Genomic DNA, 21,240 nt, shown 5'->3' with positions numbered 1-21,240 from the left:
ATTTTATAGACCATGGCTTGGGTGAGACACACCTTAGTCCTCAAATCAACATCCTTACTTTTCAATATACTAAAAAGGTCTTGTGCATCAGATTTACCTAATGAAACACATCTTTTGATTTAACTGCTGCTTCCATGAGCACTCATTGTGAATCCAAGCAAGACAAGATCCTTGACAACGTCTACCGTTTCTCACTTTATCATATTACCTTTTGGCCCAATTGTGAAGATTTGGGTCATGATCCATTCGGAAAGCTGCAGTCCTTGATCTTCATCAACAAGTGCTTCAAGTCCTCCTCACTTTTAGCAAGCAACGTTAGTCATCTGCATATCACAGGTTGTTAATAAGCCTTCTTCCAATCCTGATGCCACATTCTTCTTGATATTAGCCACTTCTGTGATGGTTTCCTCAGTATACAGATTGAACAAGTATGATGACAGGATACAACCCTGATGCACACCTTTCTTGATTTTCAGAAAACTGCCTCTTGATCCATGTACAAGTTCCTCATGAGTGCAATGTTCTGGAATTCCCATTCTTCTCGAGGTTATCCATTGTTTATTATGATCCACACAGTCAAATAAACGCCTTTGCACAGTCAGTAAAACACAAGTAAACCTCTTTCTGGTGTTCTCTGCTTTGAGCCACGATCCATCTGACATCAACAATGATATTCCTTGTTCCACATTTTCTTCTGAATCCTTCCTGAACTTCTAATATTCAGCAAAATTTTACTTGCATGTGATATCAATGATGTTGTTCTATAGGTTGAGTATTCTGTTGGGTCTCCTTTTTTTGGAATGGGCTCCAATATACACAGTCAGTTGGCCAAGCATTGTCTTCCAAATTTCCTGGAATAGATGAGTAAGTGCTTCTGGTACATCATCAGTTTGTTGAAACATCCCAGTTGGTATTCCATCAATTCCTGGAACCTTGTTTTTGGCTAGTGCATTCAGTGCAGTTGACCTTGTCCCTCCAGTACCAGTGGTTCTTGCTCAAATGCTTCCTCCTGAAGTGGTGGACTGTCGACTGCATCCTACATCGTTCAATATTTTACCCATAGAAACTTTCAGGATTGCAACGCAAGGCTTCAATTTTTTTGTTCTTTCAGTTTCAGATATGCTGAGCATGTTCTTTTCTTTGGGTTTTCTAATTCTAGGTCTTTACACATTTTATTATAATATTTGGCTTTGTCTTCTGGAGATGCCCTTTGAAATTCTCTATATAGCTCTTTGACTTCATCCTTTCTTCCCTTTGCTTTAGCTACTCTGTGATTCAGGGCAAGTTCAAAGTCTCTTCTGCCACCCACTTCGATCCTTTCTTTTTTCCCTGTTTTTTTAAATGATCTTTTGCTTTCTTCATGAATAATGGTCTTAATGTCCTCCCACAGCTCATCAGGTCTTCTGTTATTAGTCATTTGATGTCATTAGTGTTCAATGCATCAAATATGTTCTTGAGATATTCCCAAAATTCAGTTAGGATGGAGTCGCGGTCATATTTTGGCTCTCATGGACTTGTTTTAATTTTTCTCAGCTTTTTCCTGAACTTACATAGAAGCAATTGAAGGTCTGTTCCACAGTGGGTCCCTGGCCTGATTTTAGCTGCTGATATTGACTTCTCCATCATGCCTTTTCACAGATATACTCATTTTGATTTCTGTGTATTCCATCCAGGAAAGACTCAGAAATCAACACACCCAACTCTTAATTCTTCATCCATCTTAGGAACTTGTTCCTCTCTTTCTCTTCTATGGTGCATTGAATAGTTTTATCACGACCTGGCACTCAAACTAGTCAGAGCCATCATAAAGTCTCCTTTTTGGTCAATTTCATAACATATGAAGTAAATACATAAAGTAAGAGAGTTCAAGGCTATTATTAGCAAGGAAGTACATTAAGGATCACGGTATAACACTTCACAAATTTGTCAAATATTATTTTGCAATGTGTGCTTCCATTATTTTTATTTCTAATTTTTTCCACAAGAAAATACAGCATCAGAGACAAAGAAAAAATCTTGTATGAAATTGCTAATCTCATTCTTTTATCTTCCTCCACAGAGGTAATTAATATTCTAAAATGTTGTTATCTTCCTGTCCAGTTTTTGAAGTTTATAACATATCTGTGTCCATAAACAATACTCATTTTTCTTTTATATGTTTGTACAAGTTATATAAAGTTTCAACATTTATTTTTTCTACTTCACATTACTCTTCATCTTTTTTTATTTTGAAATTTTTAATACATGTATATATATTACTGCCATCAAGTCAATTTCAACTCATGGAGACACTATAGGACAGGGTAGAACTGCCCCTGTGGGTTTTTGAGGCTGTACATCGTGCAGGGCATAGAAAGCCTCACCCTTCTCCTAGGGAGTGGCGGTCATTTTCAAACTGCTACCCTTGCTGTTACTACCCAACATGTAACCACGATGCCACCAGGCCTCCTTTACATATATGAGCAGCACAAGGAGTTCTGATATGTCTATTGCCAGACCTAACCCGCTATTAGTGCACATCTAAGCTTATTTCTCTATGGCTCATCCTCGATTCCCACCGCAGAGTATTTTGAAATAGATTCCAAGCATCATATCCTTTCACCAGTACATATTTGAGCAGGGTTTCTAAGAGATAAAATTCCTTCTTTGTAACGCAATCACGATACCATTAGAATCATCACATTGAAACAAATTAAAAACATGTTTTCAAATATTGTCAAATATATAATCAATGTGACAATCATCCTGGTTGTCTGATAGTTTTCTTTTTCTTTATAGTCTGTATTTACTTGGAACAAATCAGAATCCTATCATATCTGCACACTGGGCTTGACTGGTATTTCTTTCTGACATGTGTTGCCTCTCCCCACGTTCAGAGAATCTTTTCTAATCAGTATACTGAGTTCCCAGGAAGATCCTGCTTCTGGGTAGAGTACTTTATGGCCATTTCTGGCCACAAGGTTAAAAGACTTCAGATGGTCTTTGTTTTATATATACATCTATATATATACACACATACATATATTTTAAATATGTAGTTTATATTCCTGTATATATATATATATATTACATGGATATAATCTATATGCATATATGCAATTCATGTATAAATTCTATGTATATATAGACTTACACACATATATATGTTTATGTGTGTTTGTATACACACACATATACCAGCAGTTTGCACTTAACACTAACCTACAAGTGGCCTGTTCAAACCCACTCACTGGCACCACACAAGAAAGGACTGGCTCCCTACTTGCCTTGTAAAGATGACAGCCAAGAAAGCCCTCTGGAGCCGTTTAACTCCGTAACACGTGGGAGCTCCATGAGGCAGACTACCTCATGGCCTCATTTGTCTAAGAATTTTCTGTGCTTTTGTTTCTGTGTGAATCCCAGGAAAACTCTTTATGACTCCCCTGAAAACTACTACTTGTCATCTTATATGAGGAGGTTTTAAAAGTTCAGGGGAGGACTTGCGGTTCAAGATGGTGGACTGGTCACCCGGGAGATGAGGAGCAGGCCGGGGACCCATAGCAGAGCTCTTGTCTTCCCTTGGCTGTGGATACCGAGCTAAGGTCGTTCCAGAGACACCCCCTGCGGATGGCAGCAAAGGGGTGAGACCACTGCCCTCCATGCCCTCAACCCCAACCATGAGAAACAGCCTATGTGACCCTGCACAAAACTTTGTCCGTTTAATTAATTAAAAGTTCGGGGCGGGGCGGTGGGGAATGCATTGTCATTTAATTCTCTTTTCAACAGACTGTGTGTGTGTGTGTGTGTGTGTGTGTGTGTGTGTGTGTGTGTGTGTGTTTTGTGTCGATTTGGTGGAGGTTTACAGAACAGGTCGCCAATGTTGCATTCAACAGTTCATACGCAGTAGGTTTCAACTCATCCATTGCAATTCCCTCTATGCATCCTCCCTGATCCTATGTCTCCCTGGTTTCCATGACTCCTTCCCTCCTAGTCCTCTGAGTGTTGTCCTTAGGTAAATGTTGCCCTTTGGAGCTTGATCATTCTAATACAGGGATCATTTCAATTCTCTCTCTGAAGGGTGACAAAAGGCCATGGTCTTGAGCGTCCCACCAGTCTCTATCCACATAGGAAGCCTGGTCTGTGTGATGATTTTGAGTTTCCGTCCATATTTTCTCCCATTCTCCTCCGGGATTGCTAATGTGAACCTTTTCAGAGCAGTTGGTAGTTTCCACAGACTTTTTGAAGCCCTTATATTATATTAAGTCATATGGATACAAAGAGCTCTCTGTGTAACTTTTACGCTTACAAGTTATTTCATCTTATTTATTCATCTATTCTCATATTCATAGACATTAACTTTCCAGGACTGTAAACAAAACTGCCATCAAAAATCTTCAATATGCATCCTTTGCATAAAAAGAAAAGAGTCTCCGTAGGCTTTAAGCTAAACATGCTATTACTAGGATTTAGGGTAAGCACATTTTCAATTTTACTAAGTACCCCAAATTGCTCATGAAGGTATTATACCAATTTGCGTCCTAAGCAGTTATGTCAGTCAGGGCTCACCCAGAAAATGAGAAGCAGTAGAACATGCATATTAAGGGATTTATTGCAAGGACTTGGCTTAAGTGGTTGTGGCAGCTGGTGAGACAAGTCCAAAATCCATAGGGTAGATGGTGAGGAAGGTAAAGATTAAACATTGGGCACAAGCTGCAGCTGCAGTATTCAATCACAGTTTCTGCTCGTTCCAGGGGAATTTCAGTTCTGCTCTTAAAGCTTTTTAATTTACTAAATCAGGATCATGCAGGCTATCTGGGATCATTTCCTTCACTTAAATTCAACTGCTGGTAAAATTAGTGACATCAGCAATTGCTTTGACAATGCCACCTAGATTCGTGTTTGAGTAAATAACTGAGGGCTATAGACTAGCCTTGCAATGTTGCCAAACCTTCTTCTCGGGTGCTTGGGACGTGCTATTAGAAAGGACCGGCTCCAGGAAAAAGGACATCATACTTGGTAAAGGAGAGGATCCGTAAAAAAGAGGAACACTCTCAACTAGATTGATACCACGTCTGCAACAAAGGATTCAAGGATAGCAACAATAATGAGGATGTTGTAAGACTGGCCAGTTTTCACTCTATTGTACACATCTATGAGTTGGAACCAACTTCATAGCACGGAACAACAGCAGTACAGCCTAGCCAAAGTTATGCATAAATCTTATCATGACAACAGTAAATAAACTTCTTAAGAAACTAAGCTCCATATTCTTGTCAACACTGGGAATTTTCAGACAAAGGAATGTGTTTGGGAATAGATCCTAATGGTGTTGAACCAGGGTGGAAGAAATATGTTGGGCTTGGTCTAATTCTTTAATAGTAGGACAACTATGTAGTCTCCAGTTTCAGGGCCTTCGCTCAAACATCACGAACTAGCTCTGTCATCCGTTTGCTGGGTTAGTTGACTCGAGTCTGGCCCCAAAGTAGCCTACTGCATTAAGTAAAATTGGAATGACAGAATTTTCATATATACTTTAGAATAAAATAGTCAAAGACATAGAATGCCTTTGAAATGCTAGCATGGACTGACTTTGTAAATCTGCTCGCTCAAATGCCCAAGTGCATTCGCTGGTGGGTTCCGAGGCAGGTAAGAAATGCATGTTTGAGGAGAGCTCTGTGATGGCCATTCTCTTCAGCAGGGGGATGATGATGGGGACAGCTGCGTCCTCCATGCCCCTGAGCTGAGCCAACTGAACCCGACTTAATATCCTAATAATTCCTTCTTATTGTCTTTTTTGTAATCTTGACCTGCACAGGATTGAAATTTTAGAAAAAGAAAAATTGGGGTGCTCCTCTCCACTAGCTTGAGAAATACCGCTGCAGACACGTACACAATAATCCTTCAAGGATGCCGACATAACACAAAATATACAAAGCACCAGGGAGTCAGCTCACACTGGCCACATTGGACATATTTATCTCTGATCCACAGTGAAACTGTAAGAATCATATGCAAATTGAATTGTCCTTTTACACACCCACTTCCACTGTTGTCTCTGATGCATAACAACCCTACATAGGGTTCCTGAGACTGACTCTTTAGGTGAGCAGATAGCCTCAACTGTCTCCTGCAGAGTGACTGGTGGGTTTGAACTGCCAACCTTGTGATTGACAATGCAATGGTTGTTGCTCTTTTATACATTAATGAATTTAAACTGAAATGTAAATAATCATTGAGACTAAGGATAGCAATGGAGGCAAGTAATGCTTACCCAAATTGTTTAAAAGCACAAAACTGAAAGTGCATAGTATTAATGGAAGAGTGGCTTGAGTGCAGATCGGTGTTAAGATATTCCTGCTCGTGGGGGGATCACACTCACAGACAAGCAGTAATGCTCCATTGTTCTCTATGTCTGCTTTTCATGGTTCTCATTGCTTTCCTCCGTGCTTCTCTGTGTTTCACTGGGGAAGACTGACTCAGCTCATTTCTACCAGCAACTGCTTCGCCCATAATCTGTGTTTGCTTTTAAATGTCAGCACACCTACCCAGGGCCTAGCTCTGGCTGGCTCTTCTTCATCCAGACCCCTCCTCACAGGTCCAATAGATAAAAGATAAAAGATGGTGCCTAGAGGATGTTTTGGATCCTCTTCTAGATTAAAAGCAGGTTATCTGGAACCATAGTTCTGCCTAAATAAATGAATACTTCTGACGTCTGCCCAAGCCTTTCCTTAACTTTATCCTGCAGAAGGTGGATTACATGTCAGGGTGAGCAGAGTGTGGCTCTTCTCTCATGGGGAGTGAGAGAAGGGCAGTGGGTGGGCCTCTGAAGTGTAGGCAAACTGCCCACACTCGTATGTGGGGCCTCTCGTGTATGGCATGGAGCTGCTGGGAGGAATTTGGGGTGAGCTGTGAGAAGGGCCCTTCTTTTACTCAATTTTAGTCTCTGCAAAGGTTAGCCATGGGCCTGTCAATGGTCCTCGAATTACATGATCCAAGAGCTTCTTAAATTACTCAAACCATCCCTTACTTGCTTTGAAAGTAAATTCCTCCATGTAACCAACCCCTCTCTTCACTGCCTCCTTCAAATCTTCAAATATCTCTAGTGCCTTCTGCTAGCTCACGATGGCACTAAATAATACTCCTTGCTGAGTGCAGCTCTCCACCCATCATATAAGGTATTTCTCTAGTTATTAAAAAATATTATGCTTTACTCAAGTAACACAATGAAGCTTTCCAGCATCAACAAAACTTTCATAATATTAATTTTCTCATCATCTGCACAATTGGTACTGATAATGTGGATAGCCAGATTTTATGTTTTATGCATTTATTTTGCTTATATATTATCACCTCCGGCTTTTCTTTTTTCTTCTCATTATTAAGTATGTATGTTTTTATAGACCCCCTGGAAATATGTTTCTAAGTGTTTTTAATATAGTCAAAGTTATTTTAGGTCTGTCAATATGGTTTAAGTGCCTGGGTATATTGATTTGTTACATTTGGAAGCTTGCTTTTTCAGTGCCTGGAGCATTTTTGAGAATCAAACATATTAATGTTATAGTTAGAGTTTTAGATGTCTAAAAATATAATCACTTTAATAATAAATGTTTTCAGCATTTAATGTACCATCTCTATTCATGAATTTTAACTTTTAATAGCTAAGTTTAAACAAAAAGGGAAGATTTTAAAACTGGATACTTGGCATTAATTAAATGGCAAAAATGTTTTTACGTAATAATGTAGAAAAATGATAGCAAGAATGCATGAAGTATTTTGAAAACAGGACCGTGAGACACCATCCTTTTAGAACAGAGATGAAATGAGTACAATACTCTCTGGATACTTTTGTCCAGTCTCCAACACAAACTATTTTTACTAGCATTCACATGAGGATTATTAGAATGGGTTTCAACAAAAGGAGTAGATTTGGGGTAAAGTTTTACCCGAAGTCAGAGTGAATATTTGAATGTTGGTCATTTAGAAAGCTAGGGCTGCTTGTGCTACTCTTTCCGGTGTATCCGCTGAGATGTGGAAAGACTTGTGGTTCCAACATGAATTTGTTAATTCATTCATTTCTTCTTTAGGATACTTCTACATATATATTTATATGCACTGTAAACATATCTGTGAATATCGTATAGAGTGGGATCACAATAGGAGTTTGTGTTAGTCCCGGGTCAACAAGAAAAACAAATCCAGTGACATTCGTATTAGTGTAAGCTTTATATCAAGAAGTAATTATATATTGAGAAATCATTCCAGCCCAGGCCAACTTAAGTCCAGTACTAGACCATAACCCCTCCTTCAGACTCACACAACCACATGCAATGATGTAGAATGCAGGAATATCACAGGCTCATGGGTACAAAGTCTTGTGGATCCAATGGCAGTGGATGAATCTTCAGGGCTCTGGCTTCAAGCAGGGTCAGCCGGCAGAGGATGACGGAAGACAGAGAAGAGGAGGTTCCCAGGACCCTCCTTATGAGAAGTCCATGCCCACAAGGAGTCACCATTAGGCTGTGATTCACAGGTTGAATACCACCCCTAAATTTTTATAAATCTTCAAGTTGGCATGAAATTATGTAACTATCACAGAGCTCCTGTAGAAAATGAGAGAAAATGTGGAACAAAAATCAAATCATTTTTTAAAATAGATCAAGCCTACTTCTCTGATAGAGACAGGCTTACTAGAACTGAGCTCACACTCTTGGCTCAACTCTCAGTCAAACAATAGTGTTGTAAGGTGATCGATAACAAGGACTTACACACTCCTTTAAATAATCAACCAAAAGAAATCAAAAGGTAGGCATTTGCCCAGGGATAAAGCTCAGAAGGTCAAAAGGGATGGAGAAGATGGATGAAGGGCCATGGTAAGCACAAAGAGGAAGTGGCAAGAATGCTGTTAGATTGTAAGAGTAGTAATCAATGTCACAAATCAAAATGTGTACCGATCACAAGGATCTACCTATAACCCCCTCCCAGGGGATGGACAACAGAAAAGGGTAGGAAGGGAGATATTGGTCAGTGTAAGACATGAAAAAAATATATAAAGTATTAAGGGTCCATAAGGGAGAGTGGCAGAGGGAAGGGTGACAAATGAGGAGCTGATGCCAAGGGCTCAAAATGTGCCAGAAGTGCTGCATGGAAAACTAATTTGCTCTATAACTTTCACTCAAACCCCAAAGAAGTTTGGTAAAAAGAATAAATTCCCTCTTTAAAACTTTGAATAGTTTCCCCCAATTTATGAAAACATTCTCAATCATTGATGTGCACTTCAAGGTGACTCAGGACTTGGTCCCAGCCTCAGTCTCACCTGCTCCAAGTCTACTTTTACGCCTTACTGTACAGAGCTGCTGGCAGTGGTTCAAATAAACCCAAAACACATTCCAATTGCTTGGGTTGGAATATCATTTTCCAATTGGTAAACTGCACAACATCTTCTCTTCTCTCAACCTTCTAATAGTTCCTCTTTCTCCTCACTTAATTGAGAAATTTTATTTCACTAAAAATATTGAAGCCATCAGAAGACAATTTATACTCACTCTCATCTCCAAAGGTCTGCGGCTCATAGCTTGTTTCTTTATGTTGCTATAGATAAACCTGCCTGTGCCTTTATCCAAGGTTAACCTCTGTTATGGTTGTGCTGGATCTCATGCATTCTTACATAGCTAAGAACATCACCCCAACCGTTCTACCTTTTCTCTTTTGCATCATCAAATTTCCTCTCTTTCTGAGTCATTTCCAACAGCACAGACATTCTGCTACTTCTCCTGTTTTGCTAATAAACAAACAAAAAAAATAAACTCCCTTCACTCTACTTTATCCTGTGGTCCCCATACCATTTTCCTTTCTTAATTTTTAAAATATATTTTTTAAGTATTTTATTGTTTTAAGTGAAGGTTTATGCATCAAATTAGTTCCTGTTTAACAATTTTATACAATTTGTCCTGTGTTTTTTAATATAATCTTCACAATACGTCAGCATTCTCCTCATTTCCTTTCTGTTTGCCCTATTGCCATTGATCTACTCTCCTTGTCCATCCTTGCCTTTTCATCTGGGCTTTTAAGAAAATGTTGCCCATTTTATCTCATACGGAATGTAAAGGAGCCCATTACACATGGATGGTGTTGTTTATTTTATAAACCAATCTATTATTTCACTGAAAGGTGACTTCCAGACGTGGCTTTGGTTCCGTTTTCAAAAGGTATGTTAGACTCATCATCTCAAGTGTTTCCTTCGATGCTGCAGGTCATTTCTATTTTAAGAGTTAGTATTTTCTTCCCTCCTTTCCAGGACCTGTTCAACTCTTTTTTTTTTTTTTTTGCAGCGACACTCATAGAAAAAGTGTGTTTCATTCTCCCTAAGAATAATTCCCCTCTCATTCGATCTTAATGTACTCCAACCAGTGTTCTACCCTCCTCTTACCCCAGCAACTCTTCTTGTCAAGGTCAACAGTGACCATATTGTGAAGTCCAGTGGTCAATCTAGCAGGACTATCAGGAAGGATTATTCAACAACAATGATGATGTTCACTTCCTGAAAACACCCTCTATGGATTCTCAAAAAACAAACAAAACCCACTGCTTTCAAATGGATGCCAACTCATAGTGACAACCTACCCACCACCCACAACCCATCACCTATGTGGGTTTCTGAGACTGGAACTATTTATAAGAGTAGATTCTACAACATCAAATTTTCCTTTCCTTGTATCTCACTAACACATCCTTTTCAAATCTCTTTTATGTTGTTACTACTCTTCTCAAAAGTCTTAAGGTTGCAGTCCCTTGGGGCTTAGTTCCTGGACATCTGCTCTAATACTCACTCCCTTAGCTTTAAGTACTATTTGAGGATTTTTAAATTTTTATATGTATTAAGGCTTTTCTTTTAGAATCCACATGCCAGTGTTCAGCTTCCTACTTGAATAGTCATTAAGAAGTCTAATAGACGGGGGGAGCAGGGAGGGAGGGGGAAAAAAAGAGGACCTGATGCAAAGGGCTTAAGTGGAGAGCAAATGCTTTGAAAACGATTGGGGCAGGGAATGTGCAGATGTGCTTTATACAATTGATGTATATATATGTATGGATTGCGATAAGAGTTGTATGAGCCCCTAATAAAATGTAAAAAAAGAAAAAAAGAGTTGTATGAGCCCCAATAAAATGATTTCAAAAAAAAGAAGTCTAATAGACATTTTAACAATGTATTCAAAATCTTCTGAAACCTAGTACACTCAGCCTTCCTAGTTTTACTGGTTGAACTCCATCCTTCTAGTTGCTTGTGGCAAAATCTTGGAATCACCTTTAACTTCTCTCTTTCAAAATCATATCTGATTCATCATGAATTCCTTGTAATATATTACAAATCATCAAGAATTCCTTGTAATATATTACAAATTCCTTGCAATATATTTCATCCTCCCTTCCCCAACCTCCACTTACTGTATCACTTATTCCAAGCGCTTTGTCTATAGCATCCTAATTGGTACCTGTGTTAGTCTGGGCAGACTAGAGAAACAAATTCACAGACACTCATATTGTATAGGAAAGTGCTTTATATACAAGAACAATTAAATATTGAGAAAACAACCCAAGTCAGTCCAGATCAAGTCCATAAATCCGATATTAACCGATATGTACCCATGTTATCAACAAGATGCCCCACAGGGACTGAGCCTTGTCAGTAAAGAGTCTCCAAGGGAGTGACCCTGTATCCTGCCTCCAATGAGCCAATTAACTCCATAGAGCCACGAAAAATGTTCATCAAGCTGTGATGTGATTCATAAGTTAAACTCCACCCCTCCACTCTTAAGTCTCAAATTGACAACAGATTATGTAACTACCACAGTCTCTCTACTTCTACCCTTACCACTTGTGTTAGGCAGGCTTCTCTAGAGAAATGAAACCAGGACATTATGGTTTCAGATAGATAGATAGATAGATTATAGATAGATAGATAGATAGATAGATAGATAGATAGATAGATAGATAGATAGATAGATAGATAGATAGATGAGTTTATACAGCAAGAAGGAATATAACAGCTAGTTAGTACATAGGGTTCATTTCAACCCACTTCCATGAAACAGTTAATATACTGGAAGTCCTTCAACTCACATGGGATGCCAGGTCCAACGTCAAGGAAGCAGACAGCAGAGTCCTCCCTAGGAGAGGCAAGCAGAGTCTGCCAGCAGCAGCAGGCAGCAGGGTGGGTCACCACAGTCAGTAGCTCAGGAGCTTATCAAAGGAGGCTCCAATAGGATATCGAGCAGAAGCAATGCAAGGCGAAGGAATCCACCAGCCTCTAGCTCAAGCAATGTATGCACCAGTAGTGTTGCGAAGTAGGTCTCAAAGGAGCCTCAATCTCTAGAAACATGATTCACAGATTGGTCAGGCCCACAGGTAGTGTAGCTCACAGGTTGAGGCAGAGAACGATCTACAGCAGCAGCACACACACTCCAACATACTCTGATCACCAAAGAGCAAGAAAAAACAGGGGCAGGTCTTACAGAGCCATTTATCAGGTTGGCACAATAAACCTACCTATCACACGACCTCATAGTCACTACTCAATACAAGGGCCAAAGTGATCTAGTCAACACCTAGATCTATCGTATCACTCCTCACAAGATTTTAGTGTTTCTCTATTATCTCACAGGAAAAGCAAGGATCTATACAACAACCTGTAGTACATTTGATCAATACTTCTTGAACCTTATCACTTACAAATCAACTTATGTGGCAGTCATGCAAATGAGGCACTATGCATCTTCTATTAATTTATAAATTATCAAGGGTTCATCAGGTGGGTCTAGCAGGGAGGGGAGGGGGAAAATGAGGAGCTGATATCAAGGGCTCAAGTAGAAAGCAAATGTTCTGAGAATGATGAGGGAAAGAAATATACAAATGTGCTTGACACAATGGATGTATGGATGGATTATGATAAGAGTTTTATGAGCCCCAAATAAAATGATTTTGAAAAGAAAAAGAAGCAAAAACATTGACTGTTGACACATTGTCCAAACCCTCAGCTGTTAACTGAATGATTGATGGATTGAATTCTCTACATGAGAATTCAGAAAGGTTAAGTCAAACTCACTGCCATCAAGCCAATCCCGAATCATTGTGACCTTTCAGGGCAGAATAGAACTGCCTCTGTGGGTTTCCAAGACTGTAAATTTTGGGAATAGAAAGCCTCACTTTTCTCCCATGGAGGAGCTGGTGGTTTTGAATTGCTGACTTTGGGTTAGCAGTCCAACACCTAACCCACTGTGCCACCAGGACCTTCATAAAGAGGCAAGAAAACCCTGTGAAACAATTCTGCTCTGTCAAATGGTGTCACTGCGAGTTGTAATAGACTCAACAACACAGAACACCGCCTTAAAACTGGCAAGATGGCGGCAGTGGTAGAGATGGAGACTGTGTACGGTCTTCCCTGGACCAGTGTTTCTGAATCCGTAACTTCTAACAACAAATTCACCCAGTGCTCCCAGTGAGGCATTGTTCCCTAAGGAATTGACTGGGCATTTGATGATAGCACCACTAAGTTGGGTCACTGTGACCCTCACATCTGCTAAGTCTCTGATTCCATCTGCCGCATGAGAATTCCATTCCTCTTGTGCTTTCCAAGTTGCTAACCAGAAACCATGGAGAGGGAGGATTCGGGAGTTTCCAGCTTCTCTTGTGTGATGTGGAGGATTTAGAAGGAGGTGGTGCCAAACAGACAGACACTTCAGCGCAACCTTCTCCTGGTCAATGCGGCACGTACAAAATCCGCTTTTGTTCACAATTCAATTTCTACATTAAAATAATTTGATGATTTTGTTGGATGCTGTTGGGTTGGTTCCAACTCATAGAATCCTAAGGCAGAGCACAACTGTCCCATGGTTTCTGGATGGTAATCTTTGTGGGAGGAGATCTCCAAGTCTTTCTTATGCAGAGCTGTTGGGTGAGTTTGAGCCGCCAACTTTTTGGCAGGCAACCAAAAGCTTAACTGTTACACCACTGGGGTTCCTTTCATTTCAATACAATACAACACAACACAATGCAATACGATACAATGCAACACAACACAATATGATACAATGTAATGCAACACAATGCAATGCAACACAATACAATACAACACAACGCAACGCAATGCAACACAACACAATACAAGCTTGCCCATGGCAGACTTTATAGAAATCTTTAGTTATGTTATGATCATCAATGAGGATAAAATAGGAATTTAACCCAGGAAAATAAATCATTTAGCTATTGGTCAAAGAATTTATAAATTTTCTTTCTCTGAGGTATTTAACTAAGTCAGATAAATCCTTAGGAGAAGCAGAAAAGCATGGTGGTTAAAAGCATGGATTTAAAAGCTAGATTACCTGAGGACTTAAGTCGGAAAGTGCGTGGTGTCTGAGGAAGCAGAAGACAGCTATACCGAGACTGGAGAACTGTTGGTAGGTGGACAAGCGTGGTATTGCTACATCAAGGTCCTATGTGTTGTATTAAGATACGTATTATTGTGGCAAACCCCATTGTTTTTGTAAATAGGGTCCAGACATGAAATAATTCAGGTATTGTGATATGGAGTTAGGGTACCTTCATCCAGGGCTTTAAAAACTTAGTACCAGGGGCTAATCAAAGACAATATTAATGGAAGATCATTAGGCCCCAGGGGGATAATCAATAAGACTCCATAACATAAATTAATAAGGAGGGTTTGAAAGGGAGCCAATGGCAGATTTAAAAAAAAGTTTCAGGAATGGGTTTGGGCTCACACTAAATCCTACTCCAATTTAAGAACAAGTAGTTCTTATTCCATGGCCCTGCTCAATGCTCACCCTCAGGAAAGGAGCACAGAAGATACAGGTGCTATAGCAAAATGTGGTGAAGACATTAGATGGTGCCCAGATCTAACTGATAAAATAAGGTCTGGAGTCTTAAATACTTGTCTCCAAACAAGCAGCCTTCTAAGTGAGATGTCAACTAAGTCTACATGGAAGAAGCATATGAACATCAGTCAACAAAGGATTGTAAATCACATAATCCTCAGTAGAAGGAGGGAATAATATCAGAGCCTAAATTGTGAGACTCCGATGTGCAGAAGGCTATGGATGACCGTGGAGCCCAAGATACATACATTTGTGGGCACAGCATAGGAAATAAGCCTCCGGTGATTTCCCTCTGGGGTAGTTACATAATTTCATGTCAACTTGATGAATAAGTGTAGGGATGGATTCCAGCCTGTCAATCAGGTCACAGCCTGATGATGCCTCCTTGTGGGCATGGCCTTCACATGAGGGTTCTGAGGATCTCTCTCTCTCTCTCTTTCTCTCTCTCTCTCTCTCTCTCTCTCTCTCTCTCTCTCTCTCTCTCTCTCCCTCCCTCCCTCCCTCCTTGGAGAGCTGGAGGAGCCACGTGGAGACCTGCACCAGAGCTGAGATGCTTCCACCACCAATGGATCCACAAGACTTTTCACCCACCGGCCTGTGATCTCCCTGCATTTTGCATTCTTGCACGTGACTGTGTGAGTCTGAAGAGAGATTTATGGACTAGTATGGGACTTATGGAATAATATCAGACTTATGAGCTTGATCTGGACTGGTCTGGGGTGTTTTCTCAATAAACAATTGCTCTTTGATATAAAGCTCTCTGGATTAGTTTCTCTTGTCATCCCAGCCTAACACACCCTCTATCCATAATAGAGAGATGGGAGGAAAGTGGTTACCAAACAGAGTGCTTTGGAGAAATGAGCACAGAAGACCAAAAGGATAAACCTGAATTGAATAATTAAAACCTGGTCAGCTGACCCCAACCACCCTGCCCCCTCTGAGGCACCTTAGGCCTGATGTGGTTTTCAATATTTTCTGTATTTTTTTGTTTGTTTATTATAGGGTTTACCTCAGATGTGTTATGTCATTGGAGGTCACCCTCTTGAATTTGTGTTATGTTTTTCAATATAGGAAGCCCAGGATTGGTGAACCTATAGGGACAGCAGGTGGAATATGGGTTTGGGGGGCAATTACAATGAAGGGTAGGGGTAAAATAATATCAAGGAGTCCAGAAAGGGAAAAAAAATCTTTGGAAGCTGATTGTGGTAGTAATTGTACGATACTGCTTGATATAATTGAACTATGGAATGATATATGTACTACATCCCAATAAATAAATAAAATTTAAAAGTAGATTACCTTGGCTTGAATGTTCTCTCTCTTTACTAGTTTGTTATATGGAGCAAGCTCCTTCACTTCTTAACCATCTGCTTATCCATCCTTCTCTATAAAATGGAGATTATAACAGTACCGCTTCAAAGGATCATTGTGATAATTACATATGCTAATGAATGTTCAAACTCTAGCTCTAGATCAATGCCTCTGATTATTCTTGTCTAAAGGATAGATTGTAGTTTTGTTTGCCGGCAGGAAGATGGCAAAATGATCTCTCATAACCTCTTTCAATGCAAACTTTCAGAGATTCTCATGCACTTTCCTTCTGCTGAAGATTTCCTCATTCCTCGCACCTCACCCTCATTTTCTCCATTCTTTCCACAACAAGTAATTCTCCTGGAAGAGTGTGGACAACACAGCTAACCCATACTCTCCTCCATCACCATCATTCCATCCTTCTCTGCCACCCACCCGTGCCTCTGGTCCAATCACCTTCTAATTAATTTACTTTAGTTTCATCTCTCCCTCCACTTCAAAGACATTTTTCCATGCCTCTTAGTTTTTTGTGATTCTTTCTTAAGACATCTTCCTAGAGAGAACTGCTGGTTTGGTCCGGGGAGAAATCACGTCAGCCATACTTCTGGGATGGAAATGTAAAACGCCCAGTGGTAATGTCAGCATTCCAATTTGGAACCCAGAGTCTCAGGAATTCCAGAGCTGATGCACGTTGACCACTTCGCTCGTAGCATTCCTGGTGCACATGAGATTATAAACTTTGTGAGGACACGTTTGTGTTTTATTCATCTTTGTATCTTTCCTAATATCTGGCACAGTTCTTTGCTCCATAAAAGATTGTTAAATGGAGGTAGATAGAATAAAATGGAACTTAATGTTCTTGGAAACTCATGAATAGTTTAATTGCCTTGCAATGAGGTTACTTTCTGAGGTTAGTTTGTTTTTATCTGAATAACATTTATTATTTTAATACATGAGAACAGTAAGTATAATATAAATTAGGCAGTAATGGTGTCACCAGCTAAATCCACCAGCTGCTCTGTGGATGAAAGATGTGGCAGTTTGTCTTCATAGGGATTACAGCCTCTGACTCTCTAGTGTGTTCTTCAACTCTGTCCTACAGGGTTGCTATGAAACATAATTGGTTTAACAATGGGTTTATAATAAAAGTGATACTGACAAAGCCTAGAGATAGCTACTATTGTTATTTCTCTTGTATTTCCTTCAAAGAACGTTTCACCTTTTAATATAGATACTTTTCCTCTTTGTGTCCTGTATGGTTTTCTTCAATTAAACAAAATTTCCATTATTTATCCTGAAAAGTAATACTGAATATGTTGGACCTGACTGAGTTTTTGTTTATTTTGATTTTGAGCAATTTAAAAATATGCTTTTCAGAATGAAGATGTAGCAAAAATTACAGACAATAGTGGATTCTACTCCATGACTAGTGGAAGAAAAGGGACTGCTCAGAAGGCCTGGATCTAGCCTTTCATGAAAAGAAAAGAGAACAGAAAAAGAAATACAATCCAGTGTTCAAGAACCCAGCCCTTAAAATAGGAGTGACTTCATGGTTTTCCTGCTTGAGCCCTGGCCTTGCTTCCTACATCGTTGGTCTCAGGCTCTCCTGGTCCACTCGTTTGCAGTTCTCATCCTTCACAGATTCATTTAACCTATGCCCCCCTTTCACTCCCCTGGCTGTTTTAGCCTCCTGCTCAAGTTTCTCTGGGCATAACATTTGAGGCAACATACAATGAGCAAAATGAGGTATCTTCCATTATATTGTAGTGATTCTAGTGAAGAGAGAGAGAAATAGTAAATAAATAGTGTATTTGAACTTAAATTCAGAGTGTGTAAGGCTATGGTTTATACAGTATTAGCCCTAAATCCATTCTTTAGTCTCCACATAGACAGCTTCAGTTGAATTATTTCTGACCATTAATTGCCAGGATTCATTAGAAATTATATTAATATTAAGGCAACAGATGGACATTGGGCCTCCACTCAAGTACTCCCTCAATGCAAGAATACTTTGTTCTATTAAACTGGCATTCCATGATGCTCACCTTCCCAACACAATCTCTGAAGACAAAGTGGGTGCATAAGAAAATGTGGTGAAAAAAATGATGGTGCCCAGCTATCAAAAAATATAGCATCTAGGGTCTTAAAGGCTTGACAGTAAACAAGCAGCCATCTAGCCAGAAGCAACAAAGTCCACATGAAAGAAGCTCACCAATCCTGTGTGATCACGAGGTGCTGAAGGATCCGTTACCAGGCATCAAAGAACAAAAAAAATCATATCATTGCATGCTCACCTCCTTGATACGATTGCTGAAGACAAATGGGTACATAAGCAAATGTGGTGAAGAAAGCTTATGGTGCCTGGCTTATGGTGAAGAAAGCTTATGGTGCCTGGCTATCAAAAGATATAGTGTCTGGGGTCTTAAAGGCTTGAAAGTAAACAAGTGATCATCTAGCTCAGAAGCAACAAAGCCCACACATGGAAGAAGCACACCAACCTGTGCAATCATGAGGTATCAAAGGGATGAGTTATCAGGCATCTTCAGAACAAAAACAATCATCTCACTTTGAATGAGGGTAAGTGTGGAGTGGAGAGCCAAAGCCCATCTGTAGGCAATTGGACATCCCCTTACGGAAGGGTCTCAAGGAGGAGACAAGTCAGTCAGGGTGCAGTGTAGCAACGATGAAACATGCAACTTTCCTCTAGTTCCTAAATGTGTCCTCCTCCCCACCCCCCACCCCCCACCACTATCATGATCTCAATTCTACCTTACAAATCTGGCTAGACAAGAAGATGTGCACTGGTACAGATAGGAACTGGAAACATAGGGAATCCAGGGCGGATGATCCCTCAGGACCAGTGGTGAGAGTGGCGATACTGGGGGCGCGGGGACGGGGCCATTGAGGCGGAGGTGGATGGAAAGAGGGAGCCGACAACAGAAAAGTGGGTGAAGGGAGACATCAGAAAGTGCAAGATATGACAAAATAATAATTTCTAAATTATCAAGGGCTCATGAGGGAGAGGGTGCAGGGAAGGAGGGGGGAAATGAGGAGCTGATGCCAGGGGCTTAAGTAGAGAGCAAATTTTTTTAGAAAGATGAGGAAAAATAATGTACAAATGTGCTTCACACAATTAATATATGTATGGATTGTGATAAGAGTTATATGATCCCCTAATAAAATGATTTTTTAAAAATAAGAAAGAAATTATTGTCACTCCAATAGCCAGTCCCTAACAGTGGCCTAGCTCTCAGGGAATTGCTAGGGTGTGTTTTTCATAAGAATTTTGGGTGCTGTGGCCTGAGAGTTCATGAGTCATATTCTGACAGCGTAGGTCCGAGAATCGTGAATCAATCTTGTAAGCTCTTCTATCACTTCTAATGCAAGAGTCCCAACCAAGCTCCCAATCCCACTTCTGTAGTTCTCCCTGCAACTGTGAGGTATTGATCTGCTGCCAAATGACCTGTTGTGACATGTTTTCTGTAAATCTTTCCTGATGATGGTTTCCCTCATATGGACAATATATCTTTACCTTTATCTTGTCTTTATCCTAAGACTTAATAAATGTTCTCTATAAATTGCATTGGAGGTTTGCGTTCTCTTTTGTCTCCAATAACAATAGTAAAGTTATATACACTGTTGATTGCTTTCGGTGGTTATAAAGACTACAGAGGAAAATAAAGCTAGAAAATAAAATAGAACGAGCTTGTACAGGTGTGGACTGTCTGTTTTAAATCTTAACAAAGGGAATATCCAATCAAATAATTGGAAGATGTGAGAGTGTGACTCATGCATTTATGTGAAGTAATAGCTTTCCAGGAATATGTAAAAGCAAGTGAAAGCAGGTGGGGGGTTAGACTGAGGCAAGAGAGGCACCTGGGTTACATAACATTAAAGGGTGCTCACTGTGCTCCTGCAAAGGCCCTGGGGGGCAACTGTACCAGTCCACATTCCGAAATAGCCAGAGGTTCAAAGCACCTGGAGCAGAGTGAACTACATGTGGGGAAGCTGAGGTCAGAGATGTAAGGGGTCACTGCCACCTTCCCGGACATTATAAGGAAATGGCTTTTGATTTGAGGGGCATGGGAAGGCATCACAGGGATGGTTTAACCTAAAAAAGTTTACAGTATAAATGATGAGCTGCAAGTGCCAATAGTTGCAGATGATATAATTAATGCAGAAAATCAACTAGAATAAAATGTTGGACAAATAAGACTTCCACATAAGTAGCTGTGCTGAGGATCAAATTAGGGAGGCCTTGGCACACTCCGATGAGAGAAACAGCCAGTAGACAGAAGCATAAATCAACACCTGATTTACAATCACAAAAGTTTAAATCTGTGCATTATCTAAGCATAAACCGAATGAAAATACCCACGATCTTCATAGAGAGAAATTAAATGAATTACCCCTAGAAACACCTTACTAGAAATATATCCCAGAGGAAAAGATACCCTTTGAGTCTACACGTGATAATTGATGACAACCTAGATCTGCATCCGTGTGTGAGTCAATAGAAAGTGACAAGTGTGTTCCATGGTTACTAAGGCAACCATCTGAAACAACACAGAATCAAGCATAAAAAAAAACACACCAGGCTTATGGAAAAAGGGCTAAGAAACAGAACAAGATTTTAAGTACATGCTGTTTGCTCCAATCTAAAACACAAACATACACAAAATAATAGCACCCATATTTCAAAGACACAAAACACTTTAATGATGTTAGTGTGAAGGCCCATGAAAGGAAAGAAAAAGCAGAGAGGGATCCAGGAGAAAGGGGAGAAGTACTTTAAAAAGAAATAAAATTAGAGTAGGGCACTGCAGTAAGGACCCTTTTGAGGTAGTAGTTGTGCTTTGGGCTGCTAGCTTGCAAATCTAGCGATTCTACACCACCAGCCGCTGCTCAGGAGAGAGCTTTCTAATCCCACAGAGTTGCAGTCTCAGAAACTCACGGGGGTGTTCCACCCTGTCCAGGTGAGTCATTACCAAGCGTCATTAACTCAATGTGAGTTTGCTTTTGTTTTTCTGGCGGGTGTTTCATGGATTAATAATATTGAACCGCTGGG

The sequence above is a fragment of the Tenrec ecaudatus genome, chromosome 5, assembly GCF_050624435.1.
Source record: "Tenrec ecaudatus isolate mTenEca1 chromosome 5, mTenEca1.hap1, whole genome shotgun sequence".
NCBI lineage: Eukaryota > Metazoa > Chordata > Mammalia > Afrosoricida > Tenrecidae > Tenrec > Tenrec ecaudatus.
This window is presented reverse-complemented; position numbering follows the sequence as displayed.